The sequence below is a fragment of the Schistocerca piceifrons genome, chromosome 4, assembly GCF_021461385.2.
Source record: "Schistocerca piceifrons isolate TAMUIC-IGC-003096 chromosome 4, iqSchPice1.1, whole genome shotgun sequence".
NCBI lineage: Eukaryota > Metazoa > Arthropoda > Insecta > Orthoptera > Acrididae > Schistocerca > Schistocerca piceifrons.
In genome coordinates, this window is record NC_060141.1 from 262383522 (window position 1) to 262396693 (window position 13172).

The 13172-nt window shown below is 41.8% G+C and overlaps 1 non-coding gene and 1 pseudogene across 1 annotated transcript; one reads left to right on the plus strand and one right to left on the minus strand.

Annotated features, from left to right (window-relative positions):
* Nucleotides 1–3292: 3292 nt before the first annotated feature.
* Nucleotides 3293–13172, minus strand: part of LOC124795778 — a 75253-nt pseudogene continuing 65373 nt past the window's right edge.
* Nucleotides 7893–7966, plus strand: Trnat-ugu. The gene has a single exon. It is a non-coding gene; the product is annotated as a tRNA-Thr (tRNA).

The following is a 13172-nucleotide window of genomic DNA, read 5'->3' on the forward strand; positions in this document are numbered from 1 at the left end:
TAAATCCCTTGTCACATTACTTTTTATGCGATTTTTGACCTCAGGACAGGAAAAAACCCCTATTTCTCCCATCCGATGTGGTACGATTTTGCTGGGGTGGAGGGGCTTACCCAACTAACAGTGCCACAACTACTGATTACCGAACTGGTGCAGCAGTCATGCACATTGAATAGTATGGATCGTGTAACGCGCAACTCGAACCATAGCTGCCGTATTGTGATTCACGTCATTTGTAGGAGACCCCATATACGTTAAGGGCCTTACAGAACCATCTATTATTTTTTTCCTCCAAGATGTTTTCTCCTGCGTCAATAACATTCTCTTCAAATTTGACGTCATTGTGAGTGGTGGTTCTTTTCCTGCAGCGCTTTGAAACTGGAATTTTATTATTGATACCCTGTACGTTTTCGCGCCATATTTTGTATCTGTATTCAATTGTCTACCAGTTGAGTTCTTTCATCATCTTTGTGACACTGTCTCAAGCGTCAAACAAACATATGACCATTCGAGCTGCCTTTTTTTTTTTTAAACATCTTCTGTTCTAGTTGGTATGGGTCCTACACATTTTAGCAATATTCTACGACGGGTCGCATGAATGTTTTTCATGTAGTCTCCTTACGTTGATTACACTTCCAAGGTATTCCACCAGTGAACCACAGACTGCCCACTGCTTTACGTACGGCAGAGACTATGAGATGATTGTATTTCATACCCACAAAAATTGTTACACGTCGTTATTTGTACAAATTGACCGCTTCCATTAACATTATAGCGATGGGATACAGCGTTTCTTATTTTATGATGTGCATAATTTTACGTTTCTGAACGTTTAAGGCAAGTTGCAATCTTTGCACTATTTTGAAATATTATCAAATCTGCCTGAATATTAATATATTTCCTTACAGACACTACTTCACTGTAGATAACTGCATCATATGCAAAAAATATGAGGTTACTATTAATTTTGTATGCAATGTCATTAGTATGCGGTGTGAACAGCAAAGGTCCTAACACATTTCCCTTTGGTACACCCGAAGTTATTTCTACATCTCCTGATGACTCTACAACGTAGACAACTTGTTGCATCCTCCCCATTAAAAAATCCTCAATCGATAACAAATTTTGTTTGATACTCCATACAATCGCCAACGGCCTTGCCACAGTGGTAACACCGGTTCCCGTCAGATCACCGAGGTTAAGCGATGTCGGGCTGGGCTAGCACTTGGATGGGTGACCGGCCGATTTGCCGAGCGCTGTTGACAAGCGGGGTGCACTCAGCCCTTGTGAAGTAAAATGAGGAGCTACTTGACTGAGAAGTAGCGGCTCAGGTTTCGTAAACTGACATACGGCCGGGAGAGCGGTGTGCTAACCACATGCCCCTCCATATCCGCATCCAGTACTCCTTATAATCTCACTTTTCGTAATATGCGTAGATGTGGTACTGAGCCAAATGTCTTTCAGAAATGAGGAAATACTGCTTCAACTTAACTGCCTTGATCCATTGGTTTCAGGATGTCATGTGAGACTAGTGCGAGTTGGGTCTCACATGTTTGACGTTTTCGGAATCCATGTTGGCTGTCATGGAGGAGATGATTCTGTTCGAGAACTCTCATTATGTTTGAGCTGAGAATGTGTTCTGAGATTCTACAACAAATGGATGTGAAGGTTACTGGATATCAGTTTTGTCATTTACCTCGGCTATACTTCGTAGATGTGTGTGACCTGTGCTTTCGTCCAAGTACTGAGCACGGTTTTTGTTCGAGGCATACGTGTTTCAGACAGCCTCTACCTCACCTGCTTGTGGAATATAGGATCTGATACGGATTTCATTGGGCTCTGGAGCTTCGTTCAGTTTTCATGATTTCAGCTGTCGCTCAACACCACTGACACTAATATCTGTTTCACTCCTTATTTACATTGGTATGAGGATTAAATGGGGGCGTTGTGGGATTTAATAAAAAGAATGACTGACGCAGATAATTGTATTAATTGACCTTTTATAGGCTCATTCACTTCTACTAAATCTAAATTCAGCCAGTGTATTTTCGTTTTCAAACTCGTAGAATTCTACCCTTTAGTTGGATTTCGATTTTCGGTGTTTTCCTGTTATCTTACGGACACACTCCGCCTTAACAATTCTCTTTCGGAGACACGAATAGGTAAATTATCTGGAATCTTTTTTCAACAGAAATATGTTTTTTTATGCACATAATGTGTTTTAAAGAAGGCGTTTCAATTGCCTTCTGCTTCATCATGCTACATTGGTTATTATTGAGTCTTCCACCTTCAGGGTAGTTTCCCATCCCAAAGACAAGATCGTTACACTGAACTCTATGTGCTCCTTCAACCTTTTAGACAAGGTCGTCGGGAGATTGAGGCTGACTCATGACTCGTATACTGGGAGTGGATCGAACACAAGATTCATAACATTATGGTTAGTAGTCAAAGATTCAATCGTTGCATCAAAAGAGGAAGAGGACGGTAAAGGTAGTTAAATTACACAGTGACAGTATTGAAATTTATACTGCGTATATATCAATGTTCATTAACGTCTTTCATGATGTGCTGATGTAGTTGAAAAATAGCTTAACATATTGTACTATTATTCAGAGCTGAGCACTTATATTTGTGTTGTGGGAATTTTTAAGCCCAATTAAATGTGTACTTTATCTGTTGAATAACTATTGTTGTGTTATATGTGTTTGCAACAATAAATTTAATTAAAATATTAATGGGGCAAACACTGCTGCCTTTAAAATTATTAGTAACTATAATTCAGTCAACCCAGACGTTTACACCGCAATATTGCTTCTCTCTATTGATAATATATTTACAATTGCTTTCATTAATTGCTACTAATGTTCCAAAGTTTCTTGTGTTCAATGCGTGGGATGAAACACTGTACAGATAGGATGTGTGTATGAATATTTTCCTTGCAACATTTATGTTTCTTGTTGGCCTGATTGGTTTTAAGACAGTACCAGATTTGAATGAAATACAGTGTTGTTTCGATTTTTTAGGTAATCTTTAATATAATGTCGCTGTATAAGTAATTTTTGGCATTCAGTGTTTAGTGTTCTATACGTACCACTTAAATTGACTTGAAAATAATCTTCATATGCAACCATAGACGATGCATATTCCAGTGTGTTCCAATCCCTTCAGTGCACTGTGTGATAAAGTCCAGTACATAAGGGGGATTGGGAAGGATTTAAGATAGTTTTTATCTCTTGCTTTATTAGTAGTAATTGATTACACATCTGTCCAGCACTCTTGACCTGCTGTGTGCGCCCTAGCTGATCCACTGGGCGACCAGCTGCGCGATCCTTTCTCGGGCTGCCGTCAGCTGTGGGATGTCCAGGAGTGACGGGGAGTACAGGTCCGAGCAGTGAGACTGGTCTGTAAACAGAAAACACACCAGGTCACCTCCAGGGCTGAAGTAGGGACATAAAAGCTCGTGTATCATCAGATATTATAATTGCTAGTGCAACATTGGGCCTCCACAGAGAATTACCAATGCATTTAGTTGTTGGCTAGGACTTTCCATCTGTCCAGCCCTTGTTCTTAGACACCACTTCCAGTCTGCAAACTTCCCCGATATAATCATAGATCTGCCCCATGTCTTGTATAGTGACCAATATGTGGCCTTCTCTGTTGATGATGCTTCACCGCCCCTGCGAGTTACAATGTATTACATGTTAAATGTGGTTTGTTCCTTTATCAAACTACATGGTTTTTCAGATCAAGAATAAATTGGAAACGTTAGTCTATCCTGTGTGAGCCTAATCATTTCTGCAAAACTCCTGCAACCTTCATCCATTTGAGCATGCTTACCGTAATCAACCTTTGGCTTCCTTCTATAGTTCTTACGCACCACACTTCCCTCCATTACCATGGTGAATTCCTGATTGCCTCAGAGTGTGCAATGTCAGTCGATCCCTCCATTTAGGTCATTTCTGCTATAAATTTCTTTTTTACCCGATTTCGCTGCTGTACCTCATCATTATTTGTTGTTGTCTACCAACCTCATCTTCTGAATTCTTCTGTAGCACTACAATGCAAAAAGATGCTGTCTATTCTTGTGTCAACTGTTTACCGTCCTCTTCTCACTTCCGTACAAGACTACGCTTTCCATACAAATAATCATCCATAACTACATACGAAGGCAAGGGGTAAATTCTCGACGTGGCTTGCAGATGGCGTTTATATCAGTGAAATTTTGTTGTTGCAATGTTGATACACGCTGCGCAGTAACGTAAGTGAAGTGTCAGTTTCATCTGAGGAATGACTTTTTTGTTCATTGCTCGTGCTGTGTGTGTAAACTAATACTGTGCCATATTAACATTCGTGGTTATAGGCGCTACAGTCTGGAGCCACGCGACCGCTACAGTCACAGGTTCGAATCCTGCCTAGGACATAGATGTGTGTGATGTCCTTAGGTTAGTTAAGTTTAAATAGTTCTAAGTTCTAGGGGACTGATGACCTCAGAAGTTAAGTCCCATAGTGCTCAGAGCCATTTGAACCATTTGATAAAACAAAACAACGCAATACGACGCTTGTGTGGCGATTGCCGGAACTACAAACTATTACACTACCAAAGATGAGACAACTCCGTCAATTAGTTGGCCAGTTATGGGCTTTTAAACAGTGGATACATTTTTTGGACCCCTCTGTAGGTGATTACATGAATACAGTGCTGGAGTGAGATACTAACACTCAATGATGATGGCTGGAGACGATTCGTTGATGTCCTCGAGGACTCCGAGTGCGTGCCACGGGTCGAGGCCGCCGTTCACGAAGGCGACGTTGGTGACGTCGGGGTTGCGACCCCGTACAGCAAGTTGGCGTTCGTCACCCCTTCCTCCACGCGCTCCGCCGTGTACCTGAAACAGAAACATCATGGAAACGCTGGGACACAGTTGCTCGAAAGGTACCTACACTACTCCTATTCCCTATCTAGACATGATAGTTGACTCAACCTTCAGTTTCTAGGAGTCACAGTCTATCCCAAATCCTTGAACGGATGTCTTGTGACGTCCGCCCAGACCAAACGCAACGAACAATACCGAAAAAAAAAAATGACTCCGTGGTCAGCACATCTACCTAGTAAGCGACGGATCTGGGTTCGAATCCCAATCCCATAAAAATTTTCGAATTCCACCATTGATTTAAATTTTTATCTACAGGGTGAAAAGTATTTAAACCGACAAACTCTGGGAGGTTGTAGGGGACATCAAAACAAATATTTTTCCCTAATGTAATTTTTTCCTATGAGGAGTATTTAAACCGGAAGAGGAAGATTTCTCTGGTCGCAAATTAATTAAACCAACAAACACTTTTCCATATTTTTATGACCAAGAGACAACACATTATCACAACCCAATTTCAGTTACATTAGATTTTCAAAAATGCCTCCATTGAAACGTAAATAAAGGTTACACCGTCGGATCATGTTCTGTCTGACATGGGCAAAAACCCCAGGAGTATCCTGAATTGTTCCTGCTGCTTCTACTATCCGGGCAACCAGATCCTCTTCTGATGCAACAAGAGTTGCGTAAACAGGGTTGCGCATCTCTCTCCACACAGGAAGTCCAGAGAGGACATGTCTGGGGATCGAGCAGGCCATGGTACAGGACCACCTCTGCAAATCAACGTTTCTGGGAACCGTCGGTCCAGGAATCGACGCAGTATTTATTTGGGCTGGCTATAGCTAAAAACTGCGAAAACGAAATTGTGCATATCTGCCGAAACGCCCATAAAACTTTCTCATTCTTGACGTTTCATCCAGAGCTGCTTTGGACATCTCTGAAGATGCCAAAAGGAGCTTTGGACGTAACGTCAAGAACGAAAAAGTTTCACAGGCCGCGACCGAACAACCAGGAAGATTCATCAGCAGCTGTCTACCGTTCTCCTTATTCTCATGTAATGAACACAACGAGCTTTGTTTGGTATTGGTAATCTTTGCAAACAAATGAATCCTGTGGTGGAGAATTACTGTAATTGTGACATACCCTTAAAGATCTTCGGGATTAAGAGTCGTCAAGCGCATTTTCCCTGGCGTTTCGGCAGATATGCACAACTTCGTTTTCGCAGTTTTTAGCTATAGCCAGCCCAAATAAATACTGCTATATCTTTCAGGTGGCGCCCAGAGTTGACGGAAAGCGTCGATTGGTTTTCTGTTACAAACAGAAGATTTTTAAAGCGGACTTTTACGTGTCTGTTCGATAGGGTGGTCGCAGATTAGTCTAGTGCGATATTCGTTTTATCGATATGTTTTAACACGGACACTAAAACAGGAAGAATAATCAGTACTGCAGGAGCGGTAGCACCATCTTTGCCGGCGCTGACTGCTACCGCCATGGAGCAGGGCAACTGAGTCGCTGCTAGGGACCTGGTTATTCTTCGTGTTTTACTGTCCCTGTTAATACATATCGATAAAACAGATATCGCACTAGACTAATTTTGGCCCGCTCTATGGGTATTAAAATTTCGCTTTAAAAACAGTTTTCTTTGCAACAGGAAATAAACGGTCGCTTTCCGTCGACAGTGGGCGTCGCATGAAAGATGTGACGAACAGCGTTTCTTTGGTCTGGCACCAGCTATGCAATGCAAAAACCAAATTGCAAATATCTGTCCACATATTAGAGAAGATTCTCCTGAAGATTCTTAGGAGGGACACCCTGCATGGTCCAGAAGCTTTGCAGCTATCGGTGAGTAAAATGTTTAATGTAACATTAACTTCGAGAGCTTTACGCTAGAAATTCGAAGAAAACCGCCAGAACATTATGAGCACAAAACTAGACAATAACCAGAGTCTTCCACTGACAGTATACTTACTCTGATTCTTGTCATTTCTGTAAGGTTCTCATTAATTTATAGACTCTGGCAGTGTAAGTCATCATGCATCTTGCCTCATGTTGTAGATACCGCTGCGATGACTTTTCCAGAAGACTGTACTATGAATTCCATTTAAATATCAGCTGTCGCATGGTTTCCACCTGCTTTGGCTGCTGCATCTTCTGTGAGCCAACAATGAGAAACATGTCGAATCTTAGACGAAAGCGGAGGGAATAGAAGGGACGAAGGAAGCAAGGCTGAAGTTCGTCTCGCTGCCATATAGGTTACCAGCGTGTGACTATAACCTCTGATTGCAGAAGGATAAACAAAAAGAGTACCATGGCTAGATGAAAAAATTGTTCAGTATCAGCTGTGGCCTTAGTGCTTTTGTTTCAGCATAAAATTTCGGAGCCTGAATGCGCAACAGACCTCACACAGAAGCATGAGGTTTCTAGTATATTCTCAGTCACTAAGATGTAATAAGTTGGTTGATGTGTGGGTGCTCCATAGTTTATTCGCTGATTGGTGTTTTCCATTGACGAGAAAGAGGTTCATATGTGGCAGAATGAATCATTGCCCAGCGTATTGAAGTATATTTGAGTATTTTACTAGTATCTTCTCACTGTGTTGCTTTATTCCAGTTATTCACGACCCTTAGAAACAAGTTCCCCCCCCCCCCCCACTCATCCCTACCCCATACGCATTTTCTTACGCGCAGACAGCACAATCATAACACCGAACTTCACTAGCAGATGAAAAGCTGGAGGCAAAACGCAGAACGAAGGTCAATGGCTAGCCTTTAACTATATATACGATGACAGTAACTTGTTCTCGAAAGAACAGTTACTGTTGATGACCGTGCAGCTTTTCCCTGTGCGAATGCGCACAGGTTGCCCAAACTCTTACGGGAATCGCCAAAGCGTGCGCGAGTAACGAGTGGGTGGGCAAATGTCTATAAGGTACAATACATATGTAGAATTGTGGACAGTTGGGAATGTGAGTCTCACGGGAGGCGTGCAAGGGATAAGTCCCTGCAGTCGCGCTATTCAGCTGTGTCCTCGGTGGCTCAGATGGATAGAGCGTCTGCCATGTAAGCAGGAGATCCCGGGTTCGAGTCCCGGTCGGGGCACACATTTTCAGCTGTCCACATCGAGGTATATCAACAACACCTGTCGGCAGCTGAGGTTGTCAGTTAGTCATCATTTATTCCAGGGAAAAGCTGCAGGGTCATCAACAGTAACTGTTCTTTCGAGAACAGGTTACTGTCTTCGTATATATAACTACAGAATTGTGTTTGAAGCAAGCTCACGTTTTCTGAGGAACGATGATGACGTGAAGGCCGAAAATGTGTGACCGGTCTTACGATCAACAGAATACTCCGGGGCCATCTGTTTGAGCTCAACACAGGAACGGCAAACGACTAGCTTCCTCTGTCAGCATGGTGATCTGGGTATTGTTGCGAAGTGAGCTGAAATATGCAGTTTATCCTATCAATGAGGCTATACTTTCAAGTAATCGCCAACGTTCTTTCAATAAACGATTGAGTTAAGCGCTACTGATTTCATAGCTCTATCCTGAAAATCTTTTATACAAAAGTTGGTCACCAAAGTAGAAAAGGGGCTTAGCATGTGGATCCGACTGTTTGTTCAAGAATGGTCCAGACAGAGGAAGAGTATATCAGAATAAGGCAGTGAGCTGCGTCTGAAATTCAGAGAATACAATGACCTTACAGAGACGCCCTAACACGCCACATGCGTCAACCATCATATCTGTCCCTCGAGTAACGTGCTGTTTCAAAAGGAATGGAAATGCCTCGACGTTTAGGTACTGTGATGTTACTGGGATACTGTCTACTGAGAAGAGAAACAACCAGTCTGTAGCTCTGGTGGCGAGTACTTACTCTGAGCCGTAAAGTATGGCACACATGTCAGTGAAGTAAGGCAGCGTCATCCTGTTGCCGAACGGCTGGTTGGCGGAGTCCGTGGTCTGGTAGTAGCCGAACTCCGTGCACGTCTGCCACAGCCACTGACGAGCTGAAACACAGTGGAAGTCACATTCTCTATTCCAGAATTGTGTGGAACACCATGCATAAACAAAGGAGTCAACGAAAACTAGACTACAGTATGTGAACAAATCAAAAATTAGTTAGGCGCACATGGTGTAGTTCTCATTGAGTGGAATTAAGAATACAAAATATTAGAAATAAAATTGCAAATCATATAATAATCTGATTGGTCATAATTCCACAACGATGTTAACAACTAGAATGATGAAGGATCTACGGTATAAAATTATATGAGGTTGTCACGAAAGTAGAACAATTAGTTTACGAAACAGAGAAAAAGAAAATGACTCCTCAAACCGCAGATTTTGAGAATTATCTTGTGCTCAAAAACTCTGATAAATGTTATAAAAGGAAAACTAACTGCTAACGCAAAACAACATCTGAGAGCATATCTTTCTTGATTGGATCAAGAAAACGCAAAGGAATGAGGAAAGCCATGTTGGCACTAAAGATAATGTTAGAAAGAATCGAGATTTATATAAATCATCTGCAACGTCTATTGACCTAGAGTCGCCATGCAAGGAAGTAGACTGAAAGATTCTGTTTCGGGAACTGAACAAAAATGGAAGGGATTGAAATTACTAAGGACAAATCCTCAACTTTAACAGAAACCGATGTAAAAACAGATAATAATGACGTTTTTAAGAAGTAAGCTACAATAGCTCTCATTCTGCATAGCTGTTACATTCTTTCATAGAAAATGTAATGGAGGCTATAGAACATACACGAAAAGAACAAAATACCCAGTAAAAAGCTTCACAATAGTAATTTGCTAATGGGATTATAATATTTGTAGACCCAGAAAGTAGCATAATTAATAATATAGATTTTCATGAATTACCTAGGAAACCACAAGCTAAAGATAATTGGAGATAGAAGAAAAGCACAGTTCACAGAAAAATTAAGGAAGCATTTGCTTGCACTAGGTTAGCATTTAGGATACAGTGTGGCTATGGGAATAATTTCAACTACATACATTTTTTCGTGAAATTATTAACTAACTTTTTCTTCCAGGCATGTAGTAAGGGGCGATCAAGAAGGTTGGAGTCGAAGGCGGTACAGTCCAAAATAGGCATGCCAATCAGGAAAAATCGCCGTGGACACTGAGGCAGTCATGCAATCGACGCACTGACTGAAGATACGCCTTTGGTAAAACGCCATGTCCTGTCGTATGAAGAAGTCCGTAACTACCTGCTGTCCATCCTCGTCCGACAGGACCCTCCAAGAAGTTTAGGGGGCTGAAGGTCCAATAAACGCACGGGAAGAGATGAGGACTGTAGCGCGGATGATCGAATGTTCCCACTTGATTTGTCGTAACTACTGCATTACGACATTTGCGATATGGGAACTTGCGTTATCACGAAGCTGCAGCTCCCCTTGTCTCGCCATTCCACATCGGTGGTTTTCGACGGACACGTTGCCGCATACACATTCTTCACTCTCCAATGGATGTCTACCGGTGTTCGTCCTTCGGCAGCCAGGAAAAGAACAGCGCGTTGTTCCTTTTTGGCCGCGTTTGATAATAGCATCGCCATAGTTCACGTTTCCGCAATTACCGCATACACATCGGAAAGACACGAATGTCATAAATCCCTTGCCTACATGTCGTCGCTTCTACACGTGCAATAGAGTCGCGCTACGTTGCATGCTGCAGCAACGCCCTCAAACGGAAGCTATTTGATTGCCCCTTATACTTCTAGAATAAATCTATTGTATCTGCGAAAGATGGTTACTACGGAATGTCAAACGTTTATTTTATGCCGTTATTCAATTTATCCTCTCGACTGCCGAAAATGCCTGTGAGGCGGGCCATTCGGTCAGTGATTTGGGCTTTCTAAATAAGGTTAATTATGGACATATATAGACTACAATTAAATTAGATATATGTTTACCTTAAAACACTGCTAATGTTATTTAATACTTTAAGGAGTAATGACAATAATAATTTCACATTAATAGAAACTTATCTTTGTGAAATGCTCCCCTTTTCGCATAAAACACGCGCAATGTCCACAGAGAAAGTGCTTGCGAGCGACTTCTCGCACCGACATACCAGGTGGTGCACTTTTGGGATTGTACACAGGCTCTATTTCTGGTACTGATATTCTTATTTCGGTCGCCATTAGGTTCAGAAGTTCTCTTTCTTCTCTTCTTTTTACATCAGTAACTCCATCCTTGCCGTTACTGTAGCAGTGCTTTCTGCAGATGTTGTGTGACGAGCGATTGGCACAGCTCTCGAGGTTTCTGTCGAGAAGAAAAAATATCTCGCATGGAGATTTCTGGCGTAACTGTTGAGGTTACCGCGGTTTTTGCAGCATTCTGTATAGGTGTTTCCGTTATTACTCTTGGAGCTTCAGAAGGAGCAAACCGCTAATCCTCAATCGCATATGGGTTAAGCGGGTAGATCCCCGTACAGGAAAATCTACTTACAGCTAAACGGACTGACGTTTTGATACCTATGCTTCTGTGAAACTGCCGTTGAAATCAAATTTGTCCATTTTGGTGTTGAGATTTCCTTGCTGCTATTTTGTTGCCATTTCGAACTATTGCGTCTTGAAGGTCTTGTAAACACATCTGTCAAAAGTCTGCAGTACATCGGTAGTGTGTGACAGTAAACAGAGCATTTCTATCTCATTATCCTGCCAAAACTCTAATGTTGCAAGTGAAGAATGTGAGCCGGCGGCGGTAGCCGAGCGGTTCTAGGAGCTTCAGTCTGGAACCGCGCGACCGCTACTTTCGGAGGTTCGAATCCTGACTTGGGCATGGAAGTGTGTGATGTCCTTAGGTTAGTTAGGTTTAAGTAGTTCTAAGTTCTAGGGGACTGATGACCTCAGATGTTAAGTCCCATAGTGCTCAGAGCCATTTGAACCACAGAGACCCGCGACACCGACCCTAAATCACCTCACGCGACCGTTCGCTTGCTCCAACTCTCGCCAGAGTGCGGTAGCGATCCAAACAGGGCGCCAAACCGAAAGCGCCACCGCAAACACTAGACACGAAGAGAAAGCACTCCGCCTGGCGCCCTTTTCGAAGAGCCGGACACAACTACGGCTCAATATCGATGTCTTTTCATTGCTGCTGCTTCAGCTGCCTCCTTCTTCGACCCGTCATCCCATTCCACTCTGCCTCCTTTCCTTTTAAGGGTCCTCGTCATCGGAAGTAGATGGCGAGGTAGATAATTCCAATAGTATTAGGAAATAGAAAATGTTTTGTAAATGTACTTTACCTCACATTCAATCAGTTTGCCACTAGATATTCTAAAAGCCCCGTTCTCAGTTATTCAAATAAGCCCCAAAACATACTTAAACACTTTCGTGACGAAGTTTCCCAGTACGCTAACACAAGGCAGCACCAGTCAGTCTCAACTTACTTTACCTCTTTCATTTCTCACAAACTGCAGGAAATCCCTAGCGACTACCAAGTCAATTTATAAACTGTACAATTATCTGATGTGAATTACTTACCTTTTACACTTTACAGCAACCTTGACTAAATTTCTGAGGTCAAAAAACTAAATAGTCTTGTCCACTGGACAGACAACACTTCCGAAACAACAATCATTCACACAATGGCGTTTCATTGTTGTTGATGCCACGCCTGATTGTTTGTTCCACTGGTGCGAAGGGAAATTACGGTATCCACAGTATAGCACTGTAAGCTAAAGAGTAAAGGGAGACCACAAAGTAAAGAAGGTAATCGGAGGGAAAAGTATGTAATTTGAAAAGAGAAATGACACATTGATATTTACAGCAAAATAAGGAATGATATAGCAAAGAAAAAACTGGAAAATACACCTGTGTAAAAAAATGTTGTCAGAAACTGTAGTTATACAAATGGTATCAGTGCCAACATAGACAATAAAAATGGAACGAATGGTACTCAAATAAATGATAGTCCATCATCTAACCAATGGAAACTGCCCTGGTCTTTGAAAAAATTTGTCAGAAGAATTACATGATAGCAGCTTCATATTACTCCCCAGTCCGCAGTTCAATTTTTCTCAGGTCATTAGAAGTATAGAAAATGAAAGTGAAGTTTTTTTAGCAGTGTGAGACACATTTCGTCATGACCAGTTCGTTTATGGTTAAGTAAATCTTACCGTACAATACAGCAGCATCTATGTGGAGCAACTTCTTTCGTTTCCATATTTCTTTCACTTGTATACCAGTTCACTATTCTAGTACTAGTACTCATAAATGAAGGAAATTATAAAATTATAGGCTGAAAGGTACTGGGCACTGGAAAACCATGAATCAAAATCTTTGTTAAA